Source organism: Leucopleurus acutus, assembly GCF_964270905.1.
Source record: "Leucopleurus acutus genome assembly, chromosome: 2".
Classification (NCBI taxonomy): domain Eukaryota; kingdom Metazoa; phylum Chordata; class Mammalia; order Artiodactyla; family Delphinidae; genus Leucopleurus; species Leucopleurus acutus.
The window spans coordinates 182,504,136-182,519,975 of NC_139143.1; the positions used below are offsets into that span (position 1 = coordinate 182,504,136).

The following is a 15,840-nucleotide window of genomic DNA, read 5'->3' on the forward strand; positions in this document are numbered from 1 at the left end:
GTAATTCCACCATTAGCAATACATTCCTTTGGCTAGATCTGCCTTTACCTGGCAGCCTCCTTTAAAACATAAATATCATCAAAGCAAAAGTAAAAACTCTTGCAATCTCTAAACATTCCTGTGTGGATTAGAACAACTCCAGGATTACTTGGAATGCCCTGAAGCAGCCTGGAGTGGACATACCTGGTAGAGATGGTACTGGGGGTTTGCTGTAGGGGAATACAGGGTGGAGAGAAGGAATACGGGGATACTGAGAACGCACCAGTGGACAGTGGCCTAAGTGCCTCGTTTTGTGAGTGGCCTTCTACTGCAGAGAATCGAGACCTGGTCCAAGTGATGGTTTAGGGGGTCAAAGCCTCTGGCCCTGTGTGCAAAATGTCATTACATATGTATTTTTTCCCCACATCTACAGTTCTTATCAGATTCTCAAAGGCAAACCAGGTTGAGTTGGTCACAAGCAGCTACCTCCCAGCCTGAAGACCCCACTGTGGTTGCTCCCTGCCCCAGATTCTCACAAGCACTCAGGCACATGAAGCTAAACTATTTAGAAACGAACAGAAATATGAGGCTTTCCTTTCTGACAGACAGTTCTGCATCAGAGCCGCCAAAATGTCACAGTTTCCTCATCAGCAGAGAAGCAAATTGTTCTAATCTATAATGTGTCTCAGCAGCTAAGCCTGCTTATAATGAAGTATTCCCCAAGCACTCTCTGGAGAAGGCATTTCAGACATCCAGTGATTTAAACCCCCTCTGTTAAGCTCAAACAAACAAAAACCTATAAAGAGGGATTTCACTAATTCACTCTAATGACTGGGAGACCCATCCAAATATGCTACATTATCAAGGGGATGAGAAAAATAATTAAAAAACGAAGGAGCTGGTAGGTATATGAATTCACTTTATTGAACCAGGGAAATACTGCACGGCAAGTTACAATTTAACTCGATGCCATGATACTTGGCTACAGTCTGCTGGTGGATCAGTCAGCCCAGGTAGAGAACCCAGAGAGAGCCGGACAGGCATCCCTAAATCCTCCCAGCCTCCCAGGCTTTGCTTTCTCCACTGCAGGGAGGAGCCAGGTGGAGACAGGGAGCTGGGATCTTGACTGGAGCCCAGATGAGTGGTCCTCAAAATGTGGCCCCCAGGCTGGCAGCAGCAACAGCACCTGGGAACCTGTAACAAATGCACATTCTCGGACCCCGCCCCCCCCCCCGCCCCAGACCTGCTGAGTCACAAACTCTGGGCCCAGCAGCCCTCTTTTTTTTTTTTTTTTTAACATATGCAGAATGTGATATTGTAGTGACATACTGAGGTTGATGGTTACAGACATATTTAAACTCTTTGAGTATTAAATGGTTACATCCTAATTATTTATATAGAACATTGGCCCATGAATAAAAATAGAGAATAGCGGCTGGAAATTTATCTCATTCAATGTTCAGAGATGAAAGGGTTAACCAAATCCTTTCCATTATTTTCTGCCGATAAGTCCTTTTTTTTCATATTGAAATCTGATGGCAGTTGAATTCTGGCATTCTTTTCCCCAAGCTACTGTATGAAGAGGATGCTGAAAGCCCGTGCAATGCAGCATACTGCAACATAAGGACTCTTCCATTCACCTGCTGGTCTTGAGTGTCTCCCGGAGAGGCAGGAGGCAACTGCAGCTCACCACGGGGACACAGACACTGGTGACAGCCATTCCTGGGAGCTCCCTCCACCACGCAGACACTGGTGCTGACGGGGACCACTGTGGAAGCCCCAGCAGTCCTTTTTGTTTTAAAAAATTTTTTTGGCTGCGTTGGGTCTTCGTTGCTGTGCGCGGGCTTTCTCTCGTTGTGCTGAGCGGGGGCTACTCTTCGTTGCGGTGCACGGGCTTCTCATTGCTGTGGCTTCTCTAGTTGCGGAGCACGGGCTCTAGGCACACGGGCTTCAGTAGCTGTGGTGTGTGGGCTCAGGAGTTGTGGCTCGCGGGCTCTAGAGCGCAGGCTCAGTAGTTGTGGCGCACGGGCTTAGTTGCTCCGCGGTATGTGGAATCTTCCTGGACCAGGGCTCGAACCCGTGTCCCCTGCACTGGTAGGTGGATTCTTAACCACTGCGCCACCAGGGAGGTCCCATCCCAGCAGTCTTTGTTAATGGGCCCTCCGGGTGGTTCTTAGGCTCAAGTTTGGGAAGCACCTGCCTGAGTTAGTTAAGGGCTGGTTGTTCGTCAACAAAGCTAATAGCTTCTGCTTTCATTACCGATACCACCAAAGACCTGAGTGAGAGGTACTGGAGTCCCTGGAGCAGAGGGGCTATTCTGCCAGCCCTTCTCCAACAGGTGGGCGGGCCAGGTGCACACAGGTATGAGCAGCTGTGGAACAGAGCTGCAGGTATACTCAGTCTCTCAAAGTGCTTCTGTAAACATTAACCAAAGAGGTGACTTAGGCCTTGGAAGGTCAAACTTCTCTTCGGAAGCAGCAGAGAGCCATAAAATGTCCTCTGTCCAGGAAACAGGGACCCAGGTGTATGTCCTGGGGAGACCAGGAGGATTTAGGGATGCCTTTCAGGCTCTTTCTGGGTTCACCACCTGGGGCTGACTGATCTACCAGCAGACCACAGCCAAGTACTCATGGCACTGGGTTAAACTGTAACTTGCTGGGCAAGCACACCGCTGGCAATGTCTGGAAACACTTTGGTCGGCACACCTGGGGGTGGAGCGAGTGCTACTGGCATCTATGGGTGGAGGCCAGGGACGCTGATAAACATCCTGAAGTGCACAGGACAGCCCCACAACAGAGAATAATCCGGCTCCAATGTCAATCGTGCTAAGGCTGAAATCGCCTGATTTAGGTAAAGTATTCACTCTTGACCGATATTTATTGAGCGCCTACTGTCTTCCAGGTACCATATTGGGTAACATGTGCCTTCAATCATTTACTCCTGAGAAAAGATGTCAAATCTCTATAGGATACAGCCCACAGGTGTGAGCAGTGCTTGATGTTTTTTGGTTTTTTTAATGTATATTGAATTAGTTGTTAACATTTAAAACTCAGGAGATTTCATATGAAGTCTGGGCTTGTAACTTTTCTTAGAAAATCACAAGGATCAGGCCACACTGGGCCTGCATTCTCTGATGGAGACAGTTGACTGGAGCTACTGCCTATTTTAGCTGCTCTAAAGTTTGCCACGGTCCCCACCCTCCCCAGGGAGCTGTATCAGCTGCTGCTCGTCACTGCTCTCTTCACCTCACGTGGCACCCGCAGGTGTATGAGCCTGTTACCTCTGCCTCAGAGTCTTCATCCACACTCAAGGTTCCAACCTTCATCCCAGCAATGATATGTCCCAAACCTGCATCTGCAAAGCTTTTGTTCACCCAACCTCTTTCCCCCGAATTCCAATTCCTGCTGGACTGTCCCGAAAAGAATCTTCTCATAGATCCATGACATTGCTGAACCACCCTCCAAAGCAGAAATGATGGAGAACACCTATGATCTCATCAGTAGCGTCAGCACAATTCCTGTTTATCTGTCGATTTCTCCTGCAATACTATAAATTCCATATGGCCAGGTACCCAGTTATTTACCTCTGAGTCAGCAGAATTTCTCAACCTCAGCATTATTATATTTGGGTCAGATAATTCCCTGTTGTTGGGGGATGTCCTGTGCATTGTGGGTATTTGTCAGCATCTTTGGGTTCTCCCCACTGGAGGCCAGTAGCACCCCCATCACTCTCAGTTGTGACAACCAAAAATGTCCCCAGACATAGCCCTGGGAGGGCAAAGTTGTCCCCACTTGAAAAGTCACAAAGCTGGTGTATGTACTGGCACACAGCAATGAAATGTTTTCTGGATGGATGGATGGATGGGTGGATGGGTGGGTGGACAGATGGATGGATGGGTGGATAGATGGATGGATGGGTGAACCAACAAATAAATATATGATACCAAGTCTAAGGAGCAGGGGGAGGAAGAAGGTAGAAAACTCCAAGGCACAGCCAATTGAAAAATAATGAAGGTGAAGTTAATACAGTGACTCTGAGATGGCAATTTGAAACGAGAGCGAAATGGGTTACAATCCCACACAAATTTTCAGGGTTGCTGCTAGTTATTTAAAGTAAAGAAGACTTTATTTTGTCATAGACTTACAACAGGATTAAGATTACATGGCTGGGATAGGACCTTACACACTTAAAGATACAGCTTCCTAAACGGAATCTGTCTTCTGCAACTTAGCTCTTTTATTTTTGTTCCTGAAGCTGGCCCTCACTTGTGGTTTGGTGATCTACTCTGTGCAGACCTCATTTTAGGACCCAAATGTTCTTTCTGTAACAATTAATTTAAAGCAAGCAAAGGCAAAGTTTGAGAAACTACAGAGTGCTGAATGATTTTCCCCTTGCGGAGACTATTTCCGGCTTGAAAGCGTCTCATGGGGTCACCAGTGTCATTCAAAGTACCCCTCTTTTACTTAAAAGAGTTGAAAATGTGAGTAGGGGGCTCTGAGTTCAGGCACACTGGCCCTTGCATCAAGGCTAAGATGCACTTCCCAACCATCAAACCTCATGAGCTATACTATGACTTGTCTTTTCTTCTAATGCTGGAGTTCAAATGGTTCCTTTAGACCCTGCAATTATTCTTTTGGGGAAAAAAAGCCCCAATCAAAATTTTGGAAAAATAAACCAATCAAGTATTGTTGCTCTTTTCAATGATGCTTCCACAGAATAACATTAATCAAGACTGAGTTAATAGTTTTGTACCAGGTGATTCCTGTCTGTTTTCAGAAGCATTTTTCATTTCAGAGGTGGGAGGGGGTATAAACCCTGCCCTTCAGGATTTATACATATAACCCCATCTGTTTGGTAGAAAAGATTAGGAGGAGACAGGCAGATTTCTTACTTATTATATTCTGGTCCCTGGTCATTAACAGATATGGAAGTTAAAGAAAACCTGTCCAGTCATCACCAGCAAACTGACAGGAAGCTCACATGTACAGAGACCTCCCGCCCAGAAAAAAGCAAGGCTAGGACTTCCTGCCACCAAAGCAAGTCTAAATATTTCTTCTAAACACTGCAGCTAGTGAAAACAACATTCCATTTTCAACAACAGCTTCTTTCTCAAGGTTCATAAAACCAAACAGGCAAGTGGAAAATGAGATGAGGAATTACCAGGAAGTGATTTAGCTCTAATTGTGATCATGCCTAATTTGGTCACTTAAAGAACAAACGGTTTTATCTTAATGATGTTCTTGGATTTAAAATGTGTTTAATGAGCTTTAGTGACTTTCTCTGAATTTGAAATTCATACAGTTTTAGGAGAACCGCCTGACCTTCAGCGTGGCAGTTTCCCTCACACTTTCCTGCTCCATATGCACTGGAGCATTGGGGGACAATGTTTGATCTGTCCTGTTTTTGATTCCCTAAACCACAGGCTCTCAATCTGGGGAGCCACAGACCCCAACAGAGGAGAAGGGCCCTTGGTGCCACTTAATGGTCCCAAAACCCACAGGTGCACCAAGCACTACTTTTGGACGGGCTGACCAAGATACCCATCACATAAACGTGCGTGGTTTTCAGGTGTATGAAAAGGCTGTTGATTAATAAAGTACAAATTTAACTAAAACACTACTGAATTCATAGCCTCTGTGTTAGTTATTTTTATCAGTCAAAAGATGTTAAAAGTTGAGCTACATCATATGGGATGGGAAGTGTTTTGATAAAAAAAAAGTTCTCACAGACAATACTAGAAAGCGCCACTGTTAATTTTTGGAAACATTATAATTCTGTAATGAATTGTAATGTTTGGTTTAATGTTTCCTTGTAATTAATTTTTAATATGTATTTGGCATAATGGTATATGACACTGGATGCCCACAAAACCTATTGGCTTACCCTGCCACAAATGTGCATGCATGCATACACACACACAAATAGTCATTTCTGTCACTTATTCTGTTACTTGCTGTGTGACTCTGGGAAAGTTACTAAACCTCTCTGGGCTTCAGTTTCCTTATCAGTAAAATGGAGGTGCCAATAACAGCACCTACCCTCGTGGGATAGTTGAGAGGATTAAATGGCATAGGATTTAGGGGCCAAGCACTGTGCCTGGCACATACTAGGTTTTTCAACAAATGGTATCTCCCTAAACTTTATCCTCTTTCCTTTAACATCATTCCACCAATTCACACTACATTAAAATGTACAAACAAAAAGCAAGTAGGCATGAAACACTTTTGGATTTTATGGAATCATGATGACTATTAGCATGAAATCATGTTGGAGTGGGATTTCTGGCTTTCTCTCTACCTCAGTTCATCATAGTTCATGTTTTATATTTTTTCCTAACCCTGAGCTAAAAACCACCCATTAGCTTCATTGGTTGCCTTTAGGATTGGTCTGTTTTAAAGGATACTTTAATATTAGAGTAAAGTTTCTGTAATGTGCCAGCAGACAAACCCTAAGACTGTCCTTGGGTTGCACATGTGTATAAACACCCTCAGGCACTGTAAAAGGCAAAATGTGAACCTGGCTTATGGCAGTAGATCAGTCAGGCTCCGGGTGTGATGTAAGCCAACAACAACCTTCCCAATATTAAGAACTATAGAGAAAACTGCCTGGGTTAAAATCCCAGTTCTACCAGTGATGTGCTGTGTGACCTTGGGCATGTCACTTAACCTCTCTGTGCTTCAGTTCCCCATCTATAAAGTGCAAAAAACAATAATGCCTTCCTCATCTCTTAAATGTAAAGAATTTATGACTGGGTCTGGCATAAAGTGCCCTGTCAGTGGTCTCAAGATTATACCTTCGAGAAGGGTATGAATCAGAGACTGTGAGGTGCCGTATGCATCAAGCCTTGGGAACAAGGCTTTACTGGGCTGAAGAACTCAGGACCTGGTTACCATCAGAGCAATACTATGATGCCTGCTCCAGAGCAATGGATGTGTGCTTCGCTATGCTCAGATCCAATGGCAAACAATTCAGGGCGTACTCCATTATTCTAAGTGGTTTGGAAAACCATTCTGGAAAATCCGAATGTGTGGACAAAACTGATGAATGAATTCAAATTCCTTTGCTGCCAACTTAAAAGAACTGGGTGCACCAAACTGCCTGTTTTTAATTTAAGGCTATGAATGGAGTTGTCTCAGGGCAGAATGGCCTCATGCCCAAAAGATTCAAGTAACCTTAACCATTTGCAATTCACCCACTGGGACATGACCCAACGCCTATACTTCACATTAGCAAGCTCTATTATTTTTCCACTTTTACCACTGTGACTTCCATTCTCTCACTCCTGTAAATATTCATGGAAGGAAAACCCTCTGAGTCAAGGGCTCTGTCCTTGTGTTAAATGATGGACTAGAAATTACTCCTCTCTGAAGTGTCCCAGTTCCAACCCCTCCTTCTCAGAATTCCAGGGCAGAAACGTCCAGCCCAGCCTCTCTGCAACTCTAGTCCCCTCCCAACAGTCTGGTCCAAGATGTATGCTGCGGGGGGCAAGCCTGGTTTGTCTTAGATCAGCTGAGATCAGCTGCCCTACCATTGGGCAAGTTCAATAAACCTGTGGATACCCATCAATGAATCTATGCTCCCTGAATGTCACTATTGAACTTTCTCTCCTTTTTATGTTTCTCAGTCTCCAAATAAGATTTCCTTTAAAAAATGTTTTCCATTATAAATTAGTAACAGCACATTCCCAGCATGAAAAACTTGATTAATACAAGAAAGTTGATGGGGGAAAAAATGACCTCTATTCCCATACCCAGAGCTAACCACTGGCAATATTTTGCCATATTTCTTTCTAGTTTTTTTTCTATGCGTAATTTTTTTTCCAGTTTTACTGAGATTATAATGGATATTTAATATATTAGTTTAAGGTGTACAATATAATGATTTGATATATGTGCATGTTGCAAAATAATTATCACAATAAGTTTAGTTAAAATTCATCACCTCATATAGTTACAATTTTTTTCTTGTCATGAGAACATTTAAGATTTATTATCTTAGCAACTATTGAACATCAATACAGTATTGTTAACTATAGTCCCCATGCTGTACATTACATCCCCAGAACTTATGTATCTTATAGCTGGAAATTTGTACCTTGTTTATCCCCTTCTACCCATTTTGTCCACATCCCCACAGCCTGTGGCAAGTACCAATCTGTTCTCTGTATCTGAGTTAGTATTTTAAGATTTCACATATAAGTGAGATCATAGAGTATTCATCTTTCTCTATCTGACTTATTTTACTTAGCATAATGCCCTCCAGATCCATCCATGTAGTTGCAAATGGTAGGATTTCCTTCTTTTCCATAGCTGACAAATATTCCATTGCATATATATCACATTTTCTTTATGCATTCGTCTATAGATGGACACTTAGGTTGTTTCCATATCTTAGTAATTGTAAATAATGCTGCAGTGAACATGGGGGTGCAGATACCTCTTTCAGACAGTGCTTTCATTTCCTTTAGATACATGCCCAGAAGTGGAATTGCTAGATCATATGGTAGATCTATTTTTAATTTTTTGAGAAGACATTCCGTAGTGGCTGCACCAATTTACATTCCCAATTTCCTGGTTGTGATCTTGACATACAGGGGATCGTTCCATCCATACAACTTTATACCCTGCTTTTTCTTCACTTGGGCTTCTTGTCTTGTGCATGTTTTCTGTGTGGCTGTGATTAGGGTTAAATTGAAAAGTCCCTATGGAAAAGTTCCAGCTTAGTTTAGTTGAATGAGGGGGAGAAGGGACTCATTTTCATCTTGGTTAGGATGATTAGGGTGGGAGAAGAAACTGAAAGGCCAGCTGGGAAGGAAGGACCCACAAGGACTGGGAGGATGGGGGTGAATGAAGCTGACGGTGGGGGGAGTGATAACATGGAAATTCCTGCTAAGCTTTCCTCTCGGGGTTCCTGCAGAGCTGACCTTCAGGGGATTGGGGTGGGGGAGAAATCACAAACTCATGGGCCCCAGGACACGGCTAGACAGACTTCAGAACTGTTCTTTTCCATCTGAATTTATTGCAGCGTTTGCTCATCAGAAGGGGCCAAGAAAAGATGCAGGTTTACAGCTTCTATCAAAAACACATAAGATTTCACCACACCAGGCTGGATTCCCACATGGCAGACGTGAGAAGCCACTTCAGTCTTCAGCCCGGGCATGGCCCTTCTAACTGGTTCACTGCAATTTCCACTCCACCCACTTTATCATTTACTTACCAGCCTAGAGTCTGCAAGCACTGCAGTTTGCAACCCACATCCTAAAGTAACTTCTGGTCTTTTGATCTTCCCCCAATTTTAAGACAATCCAGTAAATTCCATTGCTGGTCCCTAAGTTAAGGATAGAAATGGACAGGTCCTTCTCTAGCTCACCCTCCTAAGCCACCTGTGGAATAAGAGAAGCCCTTCTGAAATAGACTTGAACAACGACTCTATGATCCTTATCCTGGGCTGGGGAGTGTGCGAAATAGGAAATGCAGTACCGCAGCGAAGGTGGTCCAGCATGACAGAAGGCATGTGGGTTCGGATTTCTTTCCATTACTTTTACATAATTTTGCAATCGGCTGTGGGCTGCTTCAACCATTATTTTTTCAGCAACAGGAAAAACTATGCCCCGGGGCATGATTATTAAAATACGTTACTCTTCTATATTTAAATATTGGAATGGCTTTTTTTTTTTTTTTTTTTTGCGGTACGCAGGCCTCTCACTGCTGTGGCCTCTCCCGCTGCAGAGCACAGGCTCCGGACACACAGGCCCAGCGGCCATGGCTCACGGGCCCAGCCGCTCTGCGGCATGCAGGATCCTCCCGGACCGGGGCACGAACCTTTGTCCCCCACATCGGCAAGCGGACCCTCAACCACTGCGCCACCAGGGCAGCCCTGGAATGGCTTTTTAAAATGAGTGCAGGGAAATACCTGCGGCTTAAGATGTAACTACAACGTAGGCTTAACATTTCACCACTCGGAACCAATAACTGCCCAGGACTCAGCCTTCCTTTGCCATGTGATGGACATGGGGACAAAACGGGGTGACAAGGGTGTGGAGAGAGGATATAGAGACAGCGGGGACTTGTGGGACGCTCAGCAAACAGCCTCACATGCCCCAGGGGTCCTGTCCTCAGGTGTATCCAACTTACACCTTGCAAGTTCTTGGGCAACTGTCACAAAAGAAGCAATGGAGACAGACTGAAAACAACAGAGTCTCTGAGAAAGGAAACAACCAACTGGAGGTTATTCAGTTGTAACTGAAACACACTCAGTTCTCAACCGGAGGTGACTGTGTTCCCCATGGACATTTAACAAGGTCTGGAGACATCTTTGGTTATCACAGCTGGGGATGGGGGATGTTTCTGGCATCTAGTGGGTAGGGGGTAGGGATGCTGCAGACATCCTACAATGTACAGGTCAGCCCCTGAACAGAGAAGTATCTGGCCCCAAATCTCAATAGCTCTGGCGTTTGAGAAGCCCTGCCTGAGCCCAACAAAGAGAATGTGCTGGAAAGTGAGGCATAGGTGGTCAGATTGCTACTGCCCCCCCCAATATCCATGCCTCCTCTTTACCACAGTAATGACACGTTTTTACAATAAAATCAACTTTTTTGAGGTGTATAATTATGAACTTTAAAACATGTATAGATCCACGGAACCAGCACCGCAAGCAGGACACAGTTCTATCACCCCCCAAACTCCCTGGTACTGTCCCTTACAGTCACACCCTACCCCCACCCCTAACCCTTGGCAACCAGGAATCCACCCTCCATGTCTTCTGGAGAATGTCATATAAATGAAATCATACAGCGTAGAGTCGTTTGGGGCTGTTTCTTTCACTCACCATAACGTCTTTGAGATTCATCCAAATTGTCTCATGAATCAATAATTCATTCCTTTTTATTACTGAGCCGTTCTGCATTGTATGGATGTACCACAATCTGTTTATCCATTCATCCGTTGAAGGACATTTGGGTCGATTCCAGTTTCGGGCCATTACGAATAGAGCTGCCATAAACATTCATGTACAGGTTTTTGTGTGAACATACGTCTTTATTTCTCTGGGCTAAATATCCAGGAGTAAGACTGTTGAGTTATATGGTAGATACGTGTTTAACTTCATAAGAAACTACCAAACCGCTTTCTAGAACGGCTGCACCATTTCACATTCTCATAAAAGATCCAGGTGCCCTGCATCTTCGTTACATTTGGTGCTGTCCATCTTTTTATTTTTTAAAATTTTGGTTGACATATAGTTGATTTACAATGTTGTGCTAGTTTCAGGTGTACAGCAAAGTGATTCAGTTATACAGACATATATACATATATATTTTAGATTCTTTTCCATTATTGTCCATTTTTTTAATTGTAGCCACTCTAATAAATGTGTAGTGGTACTTCATTGTGGTACTCATTTGCATTTCCCTAATAGGCAATGATGTTGGACATCTTTTCCTGGGCTTATTTGTCATCCATATATCCTTTTTGGTGAGGTGCCTGTTTTCATCTTTTGCCCATTTTAAAACTTGGGTCGTTTCTTTTCTCACTGTTGAGAATTCATCATGTATTCTGGATACAAGTGTCCTGTCAGATATGTGACACGCAAATATTTTCTCCCAGTTGGTAGCTTGTTGCTTCATTCTCTTACCAGTGTCTCTCATAGAGAAAAAGATTTTGATTTGGATCAAGTCTAATTTATCAATTTTGTCTCTTATGGATTGTGCTTTTGGTGTCACATCCAAGTATAACAGAACTTTTAAGTGGCTCATGGCCACACCTAGCTTTTCTTGTGTCGAAGGGTGGCCATGTCACCAAGTTCTGGGCGATAGAATGTGTTCCTGAAACCCTCCTTCAATGTCAGCTGGTGTGTGTCCTCTGCTCCTTCTTCTAGCCGCTTCTGTCTTTCTTCTTGGAGTGATGCTGTGACAGCTGGAGTACTGCCCTGGCCCTTTAGGTTGTGAGCCACATCCTGGAATGGCACAGTGGAAAGCTGAAGACAAGGCACTTTTGAGGGCTTTGTGGAGCTGAGCCCTCAAGCCAGTCTTGGATTGACCACTTCTGGCTTTTATGTGAAAAAAATAGTGAACTTCTTTTTTACTTAGACTACTGTTATTTTGGATCTTCTAATTATCCTCGGCCAAATCTAGACTGATCTGATGCAGGAGGATACAGGGGTAGTTCATGTAACTCACCTTGGTGTCCTGTGGGCCACTGGGAGCTAAACTGGCCATCTGACATTTTTGACTGTTCAGTATACCTCCTTATTTTGGTATTAATAATCTAAGTGTTCCTCCTGATTCTGGTATTACCTCCTCAGTGTATCATTTGGATAAAATCATATGGCTTGAAAGGGACTGATTCTACTTCTTAACTTGATGACCCAGGCCTAACCAGTCAGATTCACAGTGGAATTGCTTCACTGAGGGACAAATGACCCAGGGACTTTTGCTGGAACCATTGGGAATGAGGCCCTGTGGTTCATCTGGGGAATATGAGTTCACCGTTACCCATGGCCATTTTGCCACTAAAAAGAGAGCCTACCTGAGAATACAGCCAGCTCAAAAAAAAAAAAAAAAAAACAAAGCAGAGCTGAGAGACGGATGGAAATGTGCTGAGACTCAGAACAGGGACCTGGGAGCTCAGTTAGCCTTTCCAAACAAAGTGGCATTCAATCTCAGACCTGAAGCAGGAAGAGGAGTCAATATGTAAAGGGGATGGAGGTGAGGATATAGAGGGTGAGGGTAAAGAGCTATCTAGGTGGGGCAAACAGCATGTGCAAAGGCCCAGAGGCAGCCTGTCTGCCAGGTCAGAGCACAGGTTGCAAACTTTCTGTTTGGGCTGAGCTTGGCAGTGAAAGGGTGGATCTGTACCAAACTGTAGCTCTCAGGGTTCTTGCCAAGGAAACTGCAATGCACTGGATGGACACTTCTGAAAAGTATTAAGACAAGAAGTTATTAATTACCTAGGGAGGTGATACTGCTAACCCAGCAGAGAAACCAAGCATAGCAAATCTCTCCAAGGTCTGCCCCTGCTGATGGCTACAATTAGAGACCGCCCTGGTACCATGGAGTGCTCTGGACCCTTTTGCATTTCAGAAGCTTCAGTGGAATGATGGAAATCCCAAACTGTGGCCTCCGGCACGTCAACAGAACACAGGCTTATTCCACCCGCCCTGAATCAGCCATATCAGAGCGAATCCCAGCAGGTCCCAGATGGGTGAAACCTGGCAAACACAAATTAGACCCTAATTTTATTAAGCTGCGTTTAATGTAGTGAATAATTTTGAGCTTTATTATCTAAAATATAAAGGGGTGTTTTTAAACTTAGCTGAGCAGCAGACTGAGTTTTCAAAACTATTGCTGTTTCAGGCCCAACAAACCGAGAGGCATTTCTCCAACGACCTTTGTGGCTTTCCAGATTCCAAGCTGTGCCAGTGGGCCCTGCCTCTCCTCCACAACCCAGGGTGCTTGGCAACCACGCGTTACAGACAGACGTCCCCGGCCACCGTCCCTCCACACCACCTTCTCTCTGCCCTCCTAGGGATGGGGAAGTGGGAGCAGGGAATTACAAATTCTGGAAGCCAGTAAGATTCATGGCTGATCGATGGAGATGGGCAGCCCAGTAGGCAGCCACCGGGAATGTGAGCCTCACCTCCATGCCCTGGATGGCAAGAAAAATCAAAGGAGATGGGTCTGAGTGTCCAGCGGCCACACGGATTGGCCGACTCCAGTTCAACAGGCCTACTCTCCGCGTTGCATACCAAGTTAGAGGAGAAACGATCCAGCCAGGGTTATAAAAAGCCTCTGAAATTTATAAACAGCTGGAGAGAGCAGAGATCCGGGGCTGAGGAAGAGAGAAAACTCAGCCTCTCGCCTGAGCCATCTAAGCCCACCTCACCCACAAATGGCCTCTCGTCTGCAGGGCATTTATACCCTCCCAAACCGGCCTATAGCCACGGGCCCCAGTGGCCCCTATGGGGCCAATTTCCAGGCACTGAGCACCACGGGGGGCATTTGACCACTAAAAGTGTTGATGTTCAACGTTAATTTTTAATGTTTCAGAAAACCATTAAGCGGGTTCCTATTATGCATCGTATTTTCACAACTGGCCATTTCATTTCCAGCTTGGAAAGTGGCTGGAGGAATCTCACGGGGGATATTTACCAGTTTCTTTGCCCTAGTCAAGGCTGAAAGGAGAGGCCCAAATAGGAGGCCTGCTCTCACTCCATTCTGCCTATGGACCCCCTGGGGGACCAGAGCCCTGACTGAGTGCATCAGCTTTTGGTGTTCACTGGGCTTGGGGTGGTGTCTGTCCAGTCTTCGAGGCAGAGGGACCACACAAAGGATGGCCTGAAGAAAGAGCATGTGGGAAGTGTTGCAGGGATGGAAGCAACTTCAGGATGGGCAGTCGCACTAGGGGATGCTGGAGGGGGAGCCTGAGGAAGCTCCCAGGAGGACAAGAGGATCCACTGAAGGGTCTTAAGTGGAGAAGTAGCAAGTGTAGATTTGTCATTTAGAAGATTGGCTGGAGATGAACTGGTGGAATGGGGGGAAGCGGGGGCTTGCAGAGCATGGAAGATACGAGGGCTTTTTTAATGCAGGTGACAGATGGTGGTGGCCGGTTGCATGAGTGTCCGTGGGGATAGAGAAATAGGACACAAGACCCATTCAAGAGGTACAGTAAACCTCCTCCTTGGAGAAGGGCCCTCACCTGCCTGCTGCCTTCCCCTCCACAAACACACACACTGGTTTTCTACTGTGGCAGGCTCTTGCCCTGACAGGTCTCAACAGGACAGCCATGTCTTAAAGCAACCCCGATGATTTATAACACACGCGTAGTGGGCTGAACGATGTTCCTTCCAAAATTTATGTCTACCGGGAACCTCAGAATGCAACTTTATTTGGAAATAGTAACTTTGCAGATGTCATTAGTTTAGAGGAGGTCATACAGGGTTCGGGTGCACCCTAAATCTAATGATGGAGGTCCTCATTACATGAGGAATAGACACAGAGACACAGACACACGGGGGCTGCCATGTGAAGATGGAGGCAGAGATGTGAGTGATGAGTCTACAAGCCAAGGAGCACCAAGGATTGTGGGAAACCACCAGAAGCCAGGAGAGGGCCATGGAACATATCCTCCCTCAGATCTTCCAGAAGGAACCGACTTTGCTGACACCTTGATTTTGGACTTCTAGCTTTCAGGACAGTGAGAGAATACATTTCTGTTCTTTTAAGCCACCCGGTTTACAGTACTTGTTATAGCAGCCCCTAGAAACTAACACAACACACACATGTATATGTATAGACATACGCGCACACACGCACACACATATTTATACGTGACAGTGGTTCTTTTTTTTTTTAAATCTTTATTGGAGTGTAATTGCTTTACAATGGTGTGTTAGTTTCTGCTTTATAACAAAGTGAATCAGCTATACATATACATATATCCCCGTATCTCCTCCCTCTTGCTTCTCCCTCCCACCCTCCCTATCCCACCCCTCTAGGTGGTCACAAAGCACTGAGCTGATCTCCCTGTGCTATGCGGCTGCTTCCCACTAGCCATCTCTTTTACATTTGGTGGTGTATATATGTCCATGCCTCTCTCTCACTTCATCAAGCTTACCCTTCCCCCTCCCCATGTCCTCAAGTCCATTCTCTAGTAGGTCTGCGTATTTATTCCTGTCCTGCCCCGAGGTTCTTCAGAACCATTTCTTGTTTGTTTGTTTGTTTTTTAGATTCCATATATATGTGTTAGCATACGGTATTTGTTTCTCTCTTTCTGACTTACTTCACTCGTATGACAGACTCTAGGTCCATCCACCTCACTACAAATAGCTCAATTTCGTTTCTTTTTATGGCTAGTAACATTCCAT

At 44.9% G+C, this 15,840-nt stretch overlaps 1 protein-coding gene across 2 annotated transcripts in view; it reads right to left on the bottom strand.

The window, feature by feature from the left end:
- Positions 1-15,840, bottom strand: part of KAZN (kazrin, periplakin interacting protein) — a gene marked incomplete at its 3' end in the record, with an annotated part of 459,901 nt that overhangs the window by 408,265 nt on the left and 35,796 nt on the right. The gene's annotated exons all lie outside the window — the stretch shown is intronic.